Raw genomic sequence first — 19657 nt, 5'->3', positions numbered from 1 at the left:
TCCAGCGGTGGGATGATCGTGATTTTCTTGAAGAACTAGGAGCCGTGCAGGTTTTAGAACACACCGTTTCCATGGGTCTTGCATCTCGGCTTCCTTGGCATCAGTCATGTCCAAAAAGTGACGAAACAGCTTTTCATCCCGAATGCAGTAATCAGGAAATAACTCCGGATGCCCCTGTACTTCAGCTCTTTTCTTTTCATACCAGGGACAAATCTCAGTCTCAGATATTGTCAGTAACGGCTCTTCGGTCGGCGGTGGTTCGGTCGGACTTCGAGATAAAGCATCTGCTATTTTGTTCAACACCTTTTTTCTATAACGTATTTCAAAATCATACTGTTGCTAGACATTCTGTGGCAGTATGTTTCTTCTCGGCGGAGGTAAGTCTGCGGCTAGCATAAATAATGACATGATCACCATCATGTAAGTGTTGAATAAGAGCTGGTCCTAAACCATTATCACTTGCATCAGTCTACAGAACAAATGGCTTCTGGAAATCTGGACATGTCAGAACTGGCGCTCTAGTCAAGCATTCTTTGAGTGTGTCAAAGGCTTCACTTTGCTCTTCTTGCCATTGCCACTTATTGTTCTTTTTCAGCAGGTCGTTGAGATGCTTAGCAATTTGTGAAAATCCTGGAACAAATCTGCGGTACCAGGAAGCTATACCTAAAAATCGACGGGGACTTCGAACATTGTCGGTGTGGACAACTCCAAAAGAGACGCTACCTTGTCTGGATCTGTTCGTATTCCTTTGAGTGTCACCCAGTATCCCAAATATTTGAGAGATTTTCGTCCGAACTGGCACTTCCCAGGATTAAGCTTCAGGTTTGCGTTCTTCAAGCGCCGAAAAACTTCTTCTAGGTGCATCAGGTATTGTTCAAAAGTCTCACCTAGTACAATGATGTCGTCAAAGTAGGCGAAATAATAAAGATTTAGATCAGGTCCTATGATTCCATCCATCAATCTCTGGAAGGTGGCAGGCGCTGAATGTAACCCAAACGGCATCACTTTGAACTGGAACAACCCTCTAGTGGGTATGGTGAATGCAGTTATGGGCCTAGTCTCTCGAGTTAGCAGTACCTGCCAGTATCCTTGTTTGAGGTCGATGCTGGATATGTACTTGGCTTTACGAAGTTTGTCCAAAATCGCATTTATGAACGGCAAGTAGATAGTAGAGTAAACGCTAATAGTAATAAAAAGAATACGACCTACCCTCGATCACTTCGGCGGCTGGTGCTTACCTTGCGCAGTACGGCGGCTGACGGCTGGTCACTTGGCGGGGCACTCTGGAACTCGACTTCACTGTCTCGCGTGTGACCACGAACTATCGTTTTCTCACTGCTGCAGCCGAGGTACTCGACTGGCGCTCCACTCCACTTAGCGGAGTAGGGCAATCGGCGTGGATTATTCGTTTTCTCGCAAGTTACATCCTGTACATTAGGTTTAGTACACATAAAAATGTACTTGCTTTGTAATCAATGTAATCTTATAAATATGACTCAAACAGTACATTAGTTTGAGTCCAATGTAGATCTTAGAGCTGTTAACTTCGGTTTTTATTAAATAAAACATTTTTTAAAAACAACTTGTCTCGAGTTAATACATTAACAGTCATTATATAAAAGAAAATGAAGTCCATTTTATTCTTGTATAATATTAATTTACTCAATATACAGGGTCTCCCAGGAATAAGTGCAGACATTTTTATGAACTTCATTATTACACTATAGTTTTGTGTTTTTGCCAGTGACCATAGAGTTGTAGTGGTTTTTCTAATGTTCTTAATGAAACCCCTTTAATCCACCCTAAAACTGTTGAATTGTTTGTAATACTCTCCCATTCAGTAATAAAAAACCGTAAATTACCAGCATACATACTCTTATTTACCTCTATTGATGATACTGTCTGCGCGTTTGAGCCTTGTGCCCCTTCCCTGAAGACGATGTTCCTCTGTGGCTCTGACCTTGGCGGTTTGCCCCATAAGTTGGGCGGTAGTGGGTCAGAGCAGGGCGTTTGAAGTTTCCAGAAAAACTTGGTTTCCGGGTTACTTCATGTTTCGGCTTCGAAATGACTACTCGTTTCGCCAGTTTCAATTCGGTCATGGTTTTCTTTATTTCATTTGATGATTTCATATTACTGCTGAAATTATTTCCGAACAACATTTCCTCAATTGGAGATTGTTCAACAACTTTTTTTTGTGGCATGGTTGAGGTGAGGGCTGATTAAATATCTTCTATGAGTGGATAATGAATGATGCACATCCACAATCAATCTTGAGCAATCTATTAGACTCTTAAGCCAAGGGTTTGTTTTATCCGATGGCTCGGTATACATCTGTTCCATTGGAACTGCTATAGCACTGATAGCATTTCCCAACTGCGTCTGTACCTTTGCCAGGAAAAGGTCTTGACGTCTGCTTCCTTCCTTTAGACAAGCTGTTACCTCCTCATTCGTTGTGGGGCCGTTTAGTGCTTGCAGTTTTTTTATTATGGGGTATGTTCTGATAAGTTCACTACTTTCCTCTTTAGTTATTCCATTCTTGGTAATGGCATTCCATGTAGATGTGATTTCATTTCTAATTTCTGGGACTTCAAGAGGAGTGACATTTGGATTGACTCCCAAAATGTCGGCAGAAAGAGGCTCTGCACAGGGTTGTCAACATGGTCACTCATTCGTTATTGTTGAGAAAAATTTAACTTCCAAAGAAAAACTTCTTTGTCTCAACAAAGTAATCTTATATTTGTGGCTAGCTGGACAAAGGTCTCTTTGTTATTCGGCCGGCCACGGCGTTTGTTTATATTAGATAAACGCTGAAACGCGCTCCCGACGCAATGAGAAAAAAAATTGTAAAAGCCAATCTGAGGCCTTATGTCGATCTATTAATTAGTTTTGCGGCGAAGACAAATTTTAATTTTTTAAGTTATGTTATTAATTTTTAAATTAATTGTTTACATGCAATAAGTAATATGCATTTATGATATATGAATCTACACTCAAATTTCCTCTTATTTGGTACTTACTTGAATCTGACGATGACGACACCATTTCTAGCAATTTTTGTTATTTATTAAACTTTTTCACTAATTTCTCTTTGGCTGTGTTTTTTGATTTGGTTTTGCGCTGTTTCTTATATCTTCCCATCTTAAAACACGTAATAACTCACAAATTAATAACTCACAATAAATTAAACGTCACACCACACTGCAAATAAAAACAGAATGATCTGGCTGACACGGCGGAGGATATAGGGGCGGCGTTGCTTTCTTTAAACGTTTGCACGAACACTCCAAGCAGACAGTTCCTACAACGTGAAAAATTGTAATAATGAGGATACTAATTTGTAATAAACTACTTTCAGAGCCTCCCAAAGTGGAGAAGGTCAAGTACTGGCAGCTGGATAATCAAAGTCCGATTGGATCCGCAAATATATGAAGATATAGATGTTTAAATAAAGAAGAATATATTAGTGGTAAGTAAAAATAAGTATATCGGTCTCTGCCTCGGTGTTATAGTTTTGACAGTAGTTGGCTCCCAAGTAATTTAAAATGAATTATAATTTTAATTCGTAATGAAGAATATGTAACGTTATTACTTTTTATTTATATATTTTTTACAGATTATTGCCAAGAAGGTGATTACTAGTAGTTCTAGCAGTAACGAGGTTTCCAAAAGGACTGGTAAGGCTGGGAGTCAAAAAAATGGGAGTGTTCACTTCCAGAGGGATTAGCTAATGCCATTAGAAGACTCGATAGGGTTTGGCAAATTGGTGTCTAGTTAGTTACCATAATAGAATAGAAAGGTATGTACCTTTTTCAAAACGGAAAACACACATTTCTTTCCTAGCCTTAATAATTAAAATCAGATTATTAACAGTTTAAATTATATTCACTTTGGGTAGATATTGTTTTAAATAATAATATATAAATGTCTTTTACCCTGTTGTTTAATTCATTACTAACGCATTTTTTTTGTTTATAGGTACCTATGCTCACCTTTGGTAGCAGTTCTTTACCAGCCATCCGCAGTTCGCAGTCTCTGGAATACCAGAGGGGCTACAGTTTGATTTATTTTATTTTATTATACATTTATATTTTATATAATAAACTATTTCATATAATACCAACTTCCATGCTTTATTTTGACCGACTTAAAGTTCATGAATAAATTCGAAATATTCTGAAAAAACTTTCCTTTTTAAGGTCTCCAAACTGAATTGCAATATCATTTAAGGGGTGGTAAAAAGGTTGAGTTGGAGAAAAATGTTGGGGAAAAACTTCTTCAGTAAACTCTAAATAGCCTAAAAACGTTCCTTGGAGTCTCTAAATTAAAATACAATATCATTTAATTGGGATGTTTTGGGTAATTTTATAAATAAAATACTTGACTCCAGAACATTTATTTTAACTTTTTTCAGTTAACCTCTAAATTGACACTAGGGATTATTGCCATTATTGGAATTCTCAGCTCTCATTTATATAATTATACTATAGGCAACCAATAATACACACTCTCATAACATCATAATATATCTTTAATTTTGAAAGCTCTAACATGTACATACATATATACTGCCGTGCTAAGCAAGAAGGTCGTATCTGCAATTTTTGTTTGTCTGAGAAAAACGTGCTTTTATGAAAAATGTAGTTTTTTCTGTAAAAATGCAGTTAGCGCTATGTGTCTATAACAACGAAAATAGTTAGGAATTCTTGCTTTTCGAAAAGTTTTGAGTATTTTGAAGGTCATACAGGTGAAAAAATGCAGATACGACATTTTTCTTTAGTTTTGTTCATTACTATGCTAATAAAAGTCGTCATATTTGCGAAAGTAATGTATTAAACTCTTAAAATATAATGCACACTAAACATAGTTAAACAGGTAATATTAAACTAAACAATACAATTTGGTTTTTCGCTCAATTCTAATTATTCTAAATCAACTTCATGCTCAGTTTCTTTAAGATTTTGCCAAAATAGCAATCGGTTTTGTGGAACCAGACCTTGATTTTTTTTTAAAATATTGTTTTTTCTTTCCTTGGATATTCCCCTCTCAATAAGTTTTCTGCTCGGTTGAGGCAAAGACTCTTTTTCATATTTTTGTAATAAGAAATTTAGATATTGAAAATCTTCAGAAAAAGATGATTTAAATTTTAAACCTCTTTGCCCCCTCTGAAACTGAACAAAAACCATATCCTGCAGATAAGGTCTGGAATTTATTTTGCTCAATTTATATTGTGATGTTAAGTCTGGAAAGGTATAAAAGCTATCAATGTCCATTTCTTTGACAATTACCTTTTTAGAATTTAGCTGGCTCTACACATTCACTAAAGTCTTTAAAATCATAAACTTTTTTCTTTTTTTTTAAAGCCAATTCAACTTGGTGATGAAAAGCGTCACTGGACATAAACGTGTGTCCAGACTGAAAATATTTTAGATTTAATTCCTTTAAATTAATTTCGTTTGAATTAATAATGTAAGTTATAAATGAAAATAGTTCTTATTCTGCGCAGCGCAATTATCTAACCATATTGTTACATTTTCTGCATCCCTAATAGAAACTAAGAATTTATAAAATGTTGATGTAATATCGTATTTGGACCTTCCTGATATACCTTCGTGCCAAATAAAAGCGATTGGTTTTTCTTGCGATTTTCCTATAGGCACAAACGTTTCGTTGAATACAATAACTCTAGGCATAAAGATGATTTCCTTAAACATCTCGCACCTGGGAAGCATAATCACCTGAAATAAGAAATGGCAATTTAGTAATAAATAATGACAAATTAATAATATTTTCACCTTTTGGAGATCTGCTGAAACATATAAACCATCTTTCTTACCACTGTCTAGCTTATACTCTTATCTTGCCTTTCGATATCCATCTTGATGTTTTGAAAATGATGTGCACACATCACAGTCTTCAGAATTATTGTTCTTTTGATGTCCTGTTGACATGCAATGGATTCTAAATGATTCGCATACAAAACATTCCTCATGTCCTAGATTTGAGAATGAAATGTTCATACGCGCCACCACTTTTCTGTAGAGTTCATAGGAAATATTAACTTTATGCTGTAGTAAAAAGTTTTTATGGATTGCCCTTATTGTGATATCACTTGGTAAGTATTTCCGTAATGGAGCATGTTCCCGTCTATAATGGGAAATTCAATTCAATCAATGTTTCGTCAAACTTATTTTCTTTTTGTTTTCTACCACGATTATCCTGTTTTGGAACAATGGATGTCCTTTCATCTCTTAGGGTGACATTTCTCAGAACACGATCGTTTTTCAGTTCATATCCTAATGTTGCCAAAATAAACTTTTCACAAACCTGCTGATTAGTTCCGGTCTCATCAGGTAAATAATAACAAACAGATTTATTTCTTCTACAACATCCAGCAGCGGTCACTATTTGCGATCTTCTTTTAACACCGGTGGTACTAGTTTTGTGTAATATAAAAGCCCGCCTCTCTTTTTCATTCATGTTTCAATATTCTTTATTTATAACTTCCTGTCGTTGTGCACTGATTTTTTGGATACATTTCTTTTTACATTTTTCTCCACAGTTTTCTTTAACGAGAGAATGTTTTTGCCTATTTATGGATAGTCGCATTTTTATTCCTTGTTTCCGGAGAAGTATCGTACCTTTTTCTTTTTCTTAAAGTTCCTTTCTTCGTATACATGTCTCCATTTAATTTGGTTGAAACTTTTTCAACAATTTCGCCTAAGATCTGCTTTATTTCTTTTTGAGTATCCCTCTCTTTTATTATTGTCAAAGGTAAATTATCTTCTTCAGAAGATTCGTTTTCAATTATTTCAATTTCAGAAATATCTGAGTGGAATTCTCTCTAGACTCTGACAAGATGAATTCTTGATCTTTAATAGAATCATCGCTATCTTCTAAGAAATTATTAAAATCATTATTTTGTTCTTTCTCCATGTCCATCATGTGTTTTATTTTCTTCTGCCTCTATGTTAAAATCCGAATTATTTTTTATTTTCTGTACGTTAATATCCGAATTATACTGTTTTTCTTCCAAATCTGAATTAAATTGCTCTTCTCTGTTGTAAACATCCAAATTATTTTGTTCTTTCTGTGTGTTATCGTCCAACTTATATTGGTTTTCTTCCATGTTATTATCTGAAATAGTTTGATCTCCTTCTATGTTAACATTCGAATTATTTTTTCTTTCCTGTATGTTGACATCCAAATAAGATTGTTTTTCTTCCATGTTGTTGGTATCTGAACTTGTTTGTGTTCTTTCTCCGTTAATGTCCGAATTATTTGAAAAGTTCGCCGAACATTTTAGGGCAAGTTGCAAAATTTTTTGAGTTCTTTTGTTCATCCTACAATTAAAAAAAAAAAATGCTGTAGATTTATATTAATATATCATTTACAAGAAACGTTTTTTAGATAACAAAAAACATCAATAATATTGACATTGGTCTGGAAAGTTCATAAATCGAAAACGCGTAATAAAAAATTAAGCGTTCAGATTAGTTATTAATGTCAGTATTATATATGGAATGCAGTACAGGGTGTTTCCTCATACTTCGCCACCCCTCATATCTTTTTTAATTGAAGAGATAGAAAAAAAGTTTTGATATGAAAGTTTTATATTTTTTTTTGTACGTATCAAATTCGAAAAGGTAAGAAAAAACTATAAAACTTTCATATTAAAACTTTTTTTCTATCTCTTCAAATAAAAAATATAAGAGGGGGGCGAAGTATAACGAAACACCCTGTACAAAAAAAATAGGGCGAGGAGGCACGAATTATAATGTCTATTTTTAAATAATATCTCAAAAAAACTGAGGCTTTGGCGTACTATGATGTTACCAAATAGCGTGTTGCAAAAAAAAATCGTTAATTACGTTTTAAAAACCGCATCAGCGCGCGGTTTGAACACAGGCATTGATTTAATCAGTCCAAAAAAAACATATACAAGCACTTTGTTGCATGTTCACTGATTAAAATTTAATAATATATATAAATACTTACCTGTATTGTTGTATTTAAGTACACAGATCACAAAAACAGCTTAAAACGTTTAAATATTTAAAATATATCAACTCTTCAACATACCGAAATCCAACGTGTGTCATACAAATTTTAGATTATGTTGTTTGAGTACTAAAAGGAACTGTTATTTCTGGTATTAAATTTGTAACATACGACAATTCTTCTTAGCATAATTCAGATACGACAAATTATATTGACCCCGGTCACAACTTTTTCAGTTATGACAATAAAAGAATTGGTCGTATCAGCCATGCATCAGCCATATACGACAATTTTTAAAAGTATATGCTACATATGACATATTTCGTTGGGACCAGTGCCAATTTTGCAGATATGGCAAATTTTATAAGCTCATATTATAATTTAATTTTCATCATACGACATTTATTTCTAGTACGATAGGTGTAAAATTATGCAGAGATACTTAAACTGGGAAAAAACAATTTTTGACAAAATTGTCAGATACGACCTTTTTGCTTAGCACGGCAGTATAATTATTTAAATTTTGCTGTATATGTGACGGACTTTGATTCTGAAAGTGGTATACCCTGAAAAGAATTAATTATGTTAGAAACTCACTGCACATAATATGCTTTTAAATATATTTACCTTTGTATGTTTCCTGCTTCTCCTTCGTGATGCAATAATGTTCTAATAAAAAACATAAACTGTCAAAATTATAAGTTTGTTTTCATTTCCAATCAAATTAGTTTGTTTCACCCTTTCTCACAAGAGTTATCAGTTATATGAAAATGTTTAATTTAATTTTCAGTTAATCGCATACCACACCACTAATTATTATTTCTTATTTTCGATTAAAAATATTATCAATACTAAATGTGTATGCATAATTATAACATTTTATTTTTATATCACTTTCTAACTTAACGTATGGAGCACTAAGAGCCACTAACTTTTCGAGTCTCAACTCTCGATAGCGACTGCGAGGAGCGACAGTGACAAATTTAACATGTTTCATTCCTTCATTTCATGTAGAATTTACATCTCTAGGATTTCGATCCATACCGATGACGGCCGAACCGAGTAGTTTGGGCGAGAATTAGGAAACTCGCGCATTGGGAAATATTCACATTAGGATTTTTTACGTCATCCCGTCGCAAAATATATCCCCCGGCCGCATATTCGGAATTTGCCAACACATTAGCTGCTCGGGATAGCGAAAAGTACTCGGTGCTGCGTAAAGTACCGACGTATTAAACTAATACGTCGGCGATTTACGATGCGTTCAAAATATTGTTTCATTCTTCGCAAGTTTGTAAATTGGATTAATCTATATTAAATTAAATCTGATTGAGATCTATATTAAATTAAATTGATCTGCGATATGTTGTTTTTGACAGAGAAATGAAATAATAACAGTAATGTTATTAATGTATCATTAATACAAAATAAATAGTAAGAGCACAGATAACATGTACTACATACTGCGCAAAAGTCTTGTGCGCTTTCATGTGTATGTTAGATATACCATACGATGGAAATTATATATGAACATATGAAGTTATCATCAGCATCGTTTTTTTTACGATTTGTTAATGCTCTTTCTGGTTCTTTTGTTGAGAAAAAGTCACTGGATTTCATAACTACTACTTTGAACGGCTGTCTTTTCTTGGTTTCAAGAACCACTTACACCAGTCATTGGGAACGAAAATATTTTTATAGTTTTTTTTGTTTTTTCTCAACTAGACCAAAGTTTTGATCGTTTGGTAAGTAGGCGTGACCAGATACTAGAAATTTATGTGCAATGGTGTCAACTGTATAGTCGTTGCATAAGACAATGTAAGTACAAAGGGCAGCCATTTTGAAGTTTCTATTTTGACCACCCCATTGGTCACTGTACATTATTAACTTTCTTGTGGTAACAAAGTTCTTGATGTAGTTAGCAATACATGAACCAATTTCATGGGGACCCCGGGAAGCGACACTTTCATCCCACATGTACAGGGACATCATTTTAAGTGTCTCACTCGGTTTATAATTTTCCTGTTTGGTATTTAAAGATAGTAGAAAGATTTTCTAATGTAATTTTTCGCGAGGATGCCGATTCTCTACACCAAAATTTTTTAAAACGTCAATTTTGACAGATACGACGCCATCTTGATTTTTTTTAAATGGAAACCCCCACATATTTTAGCATGGTCCGGTAGACATATTTTGGCTAATTTCAAAAATATATAGTTTAGTATACTTTGCTCTTACCGTTTTCGATATACAGTGGATTTAAAAATGAATTGTTCCAGAATCATTTTAAGTGTCTCACCCAATTTAAAATTTTCCTCTTTTCTATTTTAAGATAGTAAAAAGATATTTTAATGTAATTTTTCGCGAGGATGCCGATTTTCTACATTAAAATTTTTTACAACGTCAATTTTGACAGATACGACGCCATCTTGATTTTTTTTAAACGGAAACCCCCACATATTTTAGCATGATCCGGTAGACATATTTTAGCTAATTTCAAAAATATATAGTTTAGTATATATATATATCTTACCGTTTTCGATATACAGTGGATTTAAAAATGAATTGTTCCAGAATCATTTTAAGTATCTCATCCAATTTAAAATTTTCCTCTTTTCTATTTTAAGATAGTAAAAAGATATTTTAATATAATTTTTCGCGAGGATGCCGATTTTCTACATTAAAATTTTTTACAACGTCAATTTTGACAGATACGACGCCATCTTGATTTTTTTTAAATGGAAACCCCCACATATTTTAGCATGGTCCGGTAGACATATTTTAGCTAATTTCAAAATATATAGTTTAGTATACTTTGCTCTTACCGTTTTCGATATACAGTGGATTTAAAATGAATTGTTCCAGAATCATTTTAAGTGTCTCACGCAATTTAAAATTTTCCTTTTTCTATTTTAAGATAGTAAAAAGATATTTTAATGTAATTTTTCGCGAGGATGCCGATTTTCTACATTAAAATTTTTACAACGTCAATTTTGACAGATACGACGCCATCTTGATTTTTTTAAATGGAAACCCCACATATTTTAGCATGGTCCGGTAGACATATTTTAGCTAATTTCAAAAAAATATATAGTTTAGTATACTTTGCTCTTACCGTTTTCGATATACAGTGGATTTAAAAATGAATTGTTCCAGAATCATTTTAAGTGTCTCATCAATTTAAAATTTTCCTCTTTTTCTATTTTAAGATAGTAAAAGATATTTTAATGTAATTTTTCGCGAGGATGCCGATTTTCTACATTAAAATTTTTTACAACGTCAATTTTGACAGATACGACGCCATCTTGATTTTTTAAATAGAAACCCCCACATATTTTAGCATGGTCCGGTAGACATATTTTAGCTAATTTCAAAATATATAGTTTAGTATACTTTGCTCTTACCGTTTTCGATATACAGTGGATTTAAAAATGAATTGTTCCAGAATCATTTTAAGTGTCTCACCAATTTAAAATTTTCCTCTTTTCTATTTTAAGATAGTAAAAAGATATTTTAATGTAATTTTTCGCGAGGATGCCGATTTTCTACATTAAAATTTTTTACAACGTCAATTTTGACAGATACGACGCCATCTTGATTTTTTTTAAATGGAAACCATATCAAATTTTAACACCGCCCGGTAGACAAATTTTAGCTAATTTCAAAAATATATAGTTTAGTATACTTTGCATTTACCATTTTCTATATACAGGGGGTTGAAATTAAGAATTCCTCTAATTTTTATGTATTTGAATATGAATGCCATTCACTTACAACTGAGTGGCATTTGTATCCAAATGCATGAAATTTACCTAAATTGAGCTATCTTATGATAAATGACTAGCAGTTTACATTTTCATTTTTTTATATACAGGGTGGTCCGAACTGTATTCCGGAAACTTCGGTAGCATACTCTGCAGATAAAAATAAGTAAAAAAGTTCGTATAAATATATGCCCTACAATACTTAGTTTCGGAGATACAGGGTGTAGAAGTTTCATTTTTATTTCGATTTTTTCCAATTAATTTCTGAAGTAACGTCAATATTTGGCTGAAAATTCGTGTCTGGGTGTTTTTGACATGAGAAACTTGATTTTGATGTCAATATGACTCTTATTTGTAGGGGCGCTACCTACATGTGTTTTAACTGTTTTGAAAAGTAATAACTTTTCGCCCATACCTGTATAAAACTACTGAGTAAAAAAATATACATTTTCTTGACTTTTTACGTAAAAAATATCTCTCGGTAAAAATCGCTACGAGCAACCTTTCTCAAGATATTTCGAATGGAAATAGTCAATACATGTCATTATTGACAAAAAAATAAACATGTTGAGTAGATAGATATTTGGTTGAAATAATAAATGTGGGAAATTTTTATTTTTTTAAATTAATTATAAATATTTCTGCGGAAAAATGATGATAAAACAGTTTCTGTTGAACTTTTGGCAAAAAACATTTCAAATTTATGATTTCAGACTAGTAACTATTTAGTCCACATGCTTAATATATGTCAATGATGACAGGTATTGATAATTTCGATTCCCAATATCTCGAGAACCATTACTTGTAACAATTTTTACCAACAGACCTTTTTACGTAAAATCGTTATAAATGAATATTTTTTCACTCAGTAGTTTTATAGTACGTATACTCAGTAGTACGGACGAAAAGTTATTACTCTTCAAAACAGTTAAAACACGTGTATGTGGCGCCCCCTAGAAATTGGATTTATATTGACATCAAAATCAAATTTCTCATATCAAAAATCTCCCAGATACCAATTTTCATCAAAGTATTAACGTGACTTCATAAATTATTTGGAAAATATCGAAATAAAAATGATACTTCTACTCCCTGTATCTCCGAAACTAAGCATGTTAGGACATTTATACGAACTTTTTTACTTATTTTTATCTGCAAAATATGCTGCCAAAGTTTCCGGAATCACCCCGTATGTAAAGGTCATATTGAGGAAGAATCAAAGTATAAATAAATAAAAAAATGTAAGCGTCGTAATTGTCAAATTTGACATTTTCAAGAATTTTAAAATTCGAAAATTGTAAACTGGATGAGTCACTTAAAATAATTCTAAAGATTTCATTTCTAAATGCACTGTATATCGAAAACGGTAAGTGCAAAGTATACTAAACTATATATTTTTGTGGGGGTTTCCATTTAAAAAAAATCAAGGTGGCGTCGTATCTGTCAAAATTGACGTTGTAAAAAATTTTAATGTAGAAAATCGGCATCCTCGCGAAAAATTACATGGAAATATCTTTTTACTATCTTAAAATAGAGAAGAGGAAAATTTTAATTTGGGTGAGACACTTAAAATGATTCTGGAACAATTCATTTTGAATCCACTGTATATCGAAAACGGTAAGTGCAAAGTATACTAAACTATATATTTTTGAAATTAGCTAAAATATGTCTACCGGACCATGCTAAAATATGTGGGGGTTTCCATTTAAAAAAAAATCAAGATGGCGTCCTATCTGTCAAAATTGACGTTGTAAAAAATTTTAATGTATAAAATCGGCATCCTCTCGTAAAATTACATTATCTTAAAATAGAGAAGAGGAAAATTTTAAATTGGGTGAGACACTTAAAATGATTCTGGAACAATTCATTTTGAATCCACTGTATATCGAAAACGGTAAGTGCAAAGTATACTAAACTATATATTTTTGAAATTAGCTAAAATATGTCTACCGGACCATGCTAAAATATGTGGGGGTTTCCATTTAAAAAAAATCAAGATGGCGTCGTATCTGTCAAAATTGACGTTGTAAAAAATTTTAATGTAGAAAATCGGCATCCTCGCGAAAAATTACATGGAAATATCTTTTTACTATCTTAATATAGAGAAGAGGAAAATTTTAAATTGGGTGAGACACTTAAAATGATTCTGGAACAATTCATTTTGAATCCACTGTATATCGAAAACGGTAAGTGCAAAGTATACTAAACTATATATTTTTGAAATTAGCTAAAATATGTCTACCGGACCATGCTAAAATATGTGGGGGTTTCCATTTAAAAAAAATCAAGATGGCGTCGTATCTGTCAAAATTGACGTTGTAAAAAATTTTAATGTAGAAAATCGGCATCCTCGCGTAAAATTACATTATCTTAAAATAGAGAAGAGGAAAATTTTAAATTGGGTGAGACACTTAAAATGATTCTGGAACAATTCATTTTGAATCCACTGTATATCGAAAACGGTAAGTGCAAAGTATACTAAACTATATATTTTTGAAATTAGCTAAGATATGTCTACCGGACCATGCTAAAATATGTGGGGGTTTCTATTTAAAAAAAATCAAGATGGCGTCGTATCTGTCAAAATTGACGTTGTAAAAAATTTTAATATAGAAAATCGGCATCCTCGCGAAAATTACATGGAAATATCTTTTACTATCTTAAAAAGAGAAGAGGAAAATTTTAATTTGGGTGAGACACTTAAAATGATTCTGGAACAATTCATTTTGAATCCACTGTATATCGAAAACGGTAAGTGCAAAGTATACTAAACTATATATTTTTGAAATTAGCTAAAATATGTCTACCGGACCATGCTAAAATATGTGGGGGTTTCCATTTAAAAAAAATCAAGATGGCGTCGTATCTGTCAAAATTGACGTTGTAAAAAATTTTAATGTAGAAAATCGGCATCCTCACGTAAAATTACATTATCTTAAAATAGAGAAGAGGAAAATTTTAAATTGGATGAGACACTTAAAATGATTCTGGAACAATTCATTTTGAATCCACTGTATATCTAAAACGGTAAGTGCAAAGTATACTAAACTATATATTTTTGAAATTAGCTAAAATATGTCTACCGGACCATGCTAAAATATGTGGGGGTTTCCATTTAAAAAAAATCAAGATGGCGTCGTATCTGTCAAAATTGACGTTGTAAAAATTTTAATGTAGAAAATCGGCATCCTCGCGTAAAATTACATTATCTTAAAATAGAGAAGAGGAAAATTTTAAATTGGGTGAGACACTTAAAATGATTCTGGAACAATTCATTTTGAATCCACTGTATATCGAAAACGGTAAGTGCAAAGTATACTAAACTATATATTTTTGAAATTAGCTAAGATATGTCTACCGGACCATACTAAAATATGTGGGGGTTTCCATTTAAAAAAAATCAAGATGGCGTCGTATCTGTCAAAATTGACGTTGTAAAAAATTTTAATATAGAAAATCGGCATCCTCGCGAAAAATTACATGGAAATATCTTTTTACTATCTTAAAATAGAGAAGAGGAAAATTTTAATTTGGGTGAGACACTTAAAATGATTCTGGAACAATTCATTTTGAATCCACTGTATATCGAAAACGGTAAGTGCAAAGTATACTAAACTATATATTTTTGAAATTAGCTAAAATATGTCTACCGGACCATGCTAAAATATGTGGGGGTTTCCATTTAAAAAAAATCAAGATGGCGTCGTATCTGTCAAAATTGACGTTGTAAAAAATTTTAATGTAGAAAATCGGCATCCTCGCGTAAAATTACATTATCTTAAAATAGAGAAGAGGAAAATTTTAAATTGGGTGAGACACTTAAAATGATTCTGGAACAATTCATTTTGAATCCACTGTATATCTAAAACGGTATGTGCAAAGTATACTAAACTATATATTTTTGAAATTAGCTAAAATATGTCTACCGGACCATGCTAAAATATGTGGGGGTTTCCATTTAAAAAAAATCAAGATGGCGTCGTATCTGTCAAAATTGACGTTTTAAAAAATTTTGGTGTAGAGAATCGGCATCCTCGCGAAAAATTACATTAGGAAATCTTTCTACTATCTTTAAATACCAAACAGGAAAATTATAAATCGAGTGAGACACTTAAAATGATGTCCCTGTACATGTGCACCTCCCCAGTTTGAAGATCATGAATACCGAAGCAAAACGTCAAAAGTTGTCTTTTGTAGTACGCGACTCCTATTGAGATGATGGGTGCTGCCAATGTCTTCATTAAATCAAATGAAATTACTGTGAGATCATTGTCCGATTTTGCAGCATTAGAATCTTTTCTCATGCCTTCTCTAGCAGCTTCGGCTTTTCTCTGGTGCAGCTCTTGTTCCCCTTTAATTGCCCCACATTCTTGGCCATCTGCCATAGCTTCCTTAATTTTTATATTAAATGCATCACATTTGCGACAAATATCGGATAGCGGTGCATGAAACTTCAAGTTAAAATCGTTTTTGAATATTTGTCGAAAAACAAACAGTGACACGGGTTGCTCAGTTTCATTCTTATACAAATTGTTCATTTTAGTTATGTCTAGTTCTTGGAAAAGGTAATTGACATTCGGATTTTTTTTTCAAAGAATAATGGGACTGATAGGCCGGTAACTTGTTAATAAAACTTTTCACGGCAGCGACTTTTTCCACAGAAGTTTTATTAACTGATGATGATTTTCAACGTCTATCAGGCTGTGGCGTTCCAATAGTACTTTTGTATTTCAAAACCCTAGATATATGGCCATCAGATACTCCCAATGATTGTTTGAAAAAAGTTTTGCAAACTTTCCTTCTTTCATTTGGCAAAACATAACACCTGCTGTGTTCCTTTGGTTTCCTATTTTCCGTAGAATAGGAAAGTTCTTTATTTGGAACTTTGACATGTCCGAAAATACGAGAACTTTGCAAAGTATGAGATCCCAAACTATAAAAGTTTTTGAATAGAGTCTGACGCCATTCTTGTGTAAATTTTTCGTGACACTTCTTCGAACAAGCGCATTCTCTGGCTTCAAATATCTTAGAGGGGACCAACCTACCCTTGGTGTTAACATATTCTTCACCAGCAGCATGCTTCCTTTTCCGAACATTTCTCTTCAACTGTCCTTAATTTTTCTTTCTTTTTGTGGGTTGTATTACTGACTTAATGGGGATGTCTCCATTGTCTGCGATAAAACAAAAAAACGTCTATAAAATCATAATAAAGAGCTAAAAAAACAAACTCACCAGAGAGATTGCTAGCTTCACTAGCCCCTTCATCAGAAGGTACGAACTCAGAACCTGAGTCCTGAAAAGGCTCTTCAATATCTGCAACAAAAAAAATAAGTGCAAAAGTGGGGGAAAAGAATATGGAAAAACGGTATTCAAGATAACCTCAAAATACAGTTTTTTATCAGCTGAAAAAAATACTACTGTTCAACAAAAAAATATAGTTTACTGACCAGAGTTATTACTTTCGTCCGAGGGGTCAACCACCATGTTAAAAAATGTACAATGATTTCCATATTTGGCAATCACTCATCAGTTATTCCCATGTATTCCCAAGTATTGCCACTGATTTCCACTAATTGCTAAGTATTTTTATATGATTCCCAAGTGATTCCCAGTTTTTTAACGATTCCCATGTGATTCCCGAGTGATTACCTGATTTCCTCGCTGATTTCCTAAGCAATCACTTGATTCCCAGCCAATTTAATTACGAAAACAATGTTTAAGTGTTTATTTTCGTTTTATTGTGATCGAAAGATATGTACTAGCTGCACCTAGCAAAAAAAATGAATATTTTAAAACATCAGATATTTAAAAAAATATTTTTTCATTACGCCATAAGCAATAATAAGCATGGTTTCTTAGAGATTTCATTATATTTCATTATAAATTTCAAGTTATAATAATTAAAGTACACATACCTATCTACATTTAATGCTAAAAAATTAAACAAAATATGATGAAGTGAAACTAAGAAAATCATTATGAATGACATGTGAGATTGCGAGATACATTAACTAAGTAAAACTAAAACATACATAATAGAGGTATATTTGGCTTGTAAGTTAAACAGAATAAAAAAAACATTGTACTAAAAATATTGAGACAGGTAGACCTACTGCAATAGGAACATGGCATTAAAAATACATTGGCTAAAAAAACTAAAATATTATTACCTATTTAAAAAAAAGAACGAAACTGATAAATAGTATCTAAATAGATAAATTATTAACATTTAAAATCTTTGTATTTTTAGTTAATGGCAACCAAATCGTTTCTCTTTATAGTAAACGGATCACAGCCACATAATGTGATAGGTCCATGAAAAATGAAACGTCGATGAACTTCTTGTATATCGTCTTTTTTGGGCCATTTAAAAATATCTTTGTCCTGTTGTAAAAATTTAATTTTAAATTTTTCTGATTTACAGTTAATTACTAGCCCTAGATACCATTGCATGTCATAGTACATAGCATAATATGAGTCTAAGCTAATGGACTCGATAATGGACAATTTAGTCTTAATCGAGGTCTTAATCAAAGACACCCTTTCCATCCCTTACTTCGTAAAACTGCATGTTTGTATCTGTTTTGATAAAAAATTTTGAACTTACCCCCTTTACACCCTTCACCCACCCACACTCATTTTCATTGAGTAAATTGCGAGTTAAATTGTATTCTCGCCAGATCAAATCATCAATCTGAATACAAAATGTTCCAAAATTGTGAATTTCCCCCCTTCACATCCCTCACTCACCCTCTTTTTTTTTTCATTAAATTGTATTTTTACCACATAAAATCATGAATCTGAAACTGCAAGGTCGTATCATTTTTTATTCCAAAGTTATGAGTTTTTACCCCTTTTACACCCCTTACCTACCCCCTACTCCGTTTTTTTTATAAAAATTTCTTGTTATCAAATCAAAACATAAATCTGAACACCGCATATTTGTATCCGTTTTCATTACAAAATTCTGAATTTACCCCCTTACACAACTCACCCACCCCTGTATTTCCGATTTTTTTTTATAAGATTGAGTTCATAAAACATAAAATCCCCGATAAAATCATAACTCTGAAAACCGCATGTGTGTATCTGTTTTGGTGCCAAAGTTATGAATTTACCCCCTTTACACCCCTTAACCACCCCCTATCCCCATTTTTTTTCATATAATGTATTGTCATCGGACTTACATTACTGTGCCTAATTTCATTAAAATCGGTTCACGGGAAGTGTGTCAAAAATGAATCTCAAGATTTGACATACAGCCTAATCAGTCAATACAAGTTAAATAAAATCGTTTAATCAAGCGTTTAATAATAAAAATATGTCGTGACAATCATAGAGATACTTTTTAGCTCTTGGTGCTCTTGTATTATTTGAATTTTATGATGATAATAATACAGCCATTTTAATTTAATTACATATTTTTTTATCAATTAGCTACTTTTGAAAATACATTTTTGTTTAATCTGAACGCACCCAAAAATCAAAATTGACAAATTGACAAATAAAATTTAACCTTATTACCGAGCTTGTTACCATCTGGCTCAATGGCTAAAGAATATAAGGACATGTAACGTCCATATATACGGGCTATAACAGAGTTTGTGACCTTAGACGCCATTCTTTTGATGGCAAACAATGAGTCATCATCTGGTCACCAGCGACAATTTTAGAGATTTTTAATAGTTTGTGTGTAGTGAACTTTGTATAAATTTTATTACAATGGTGATTAGTTGTTCAGCTTTCAAGTGTAAAAGCAGCAGCGATAAGAAAGAGCCAGGAGTTACGTTTCATAAGTAAATAAACAGTCAGCTCCACCTTTTTAGCGTTTTTTTAGTTTTCTTATTGAATTCGATAATTATTTTTCTGGTATTATATGTACTTGATGTGTGCTA

The 19657-nt window shown here is 32.5% G+C and overlaps 1 long non-coding RNA gene across 1 annotated transcript; it reads left to right on the top strand.

Moving 5' to 3' along the window:
• Positions 1–1645: 1645 nt before the first annotated feature.
• On the top strand, positions 1646–4112 carry LOC115883789. The gene is made up of 3 exons (XR_004050447.1): positions 1646–3466; positions 3614–3796; positions 3976–4112. It is a non-coding gene; the product is annotated as an uncharacterized LOC115883789 (long non-coding RNA).
• Positions 4113–19657: the final 15545 nt, after the last annotated feature.

This window comes from Sitophilus oryzae, unplaced genomic scaffold (genome assembly GCF_002938485.1).
Source record: "Sitophilus oryzae breed Bouriz unplaced genomic scaffold, Soryzae_2.0 scaffold_1977_pilon_pilon, whole genome shotgun sequence".
Taxonomy (NCBI): Eukaryota; Metazoa; Arthropoda; class Insecta; order Coleoptera; family Curculionidae; genus Sitophilus; species Sitophilus oryzae.
This window is presented reverse-complemented; position numbering and strand designations above follow the sequence as displayed.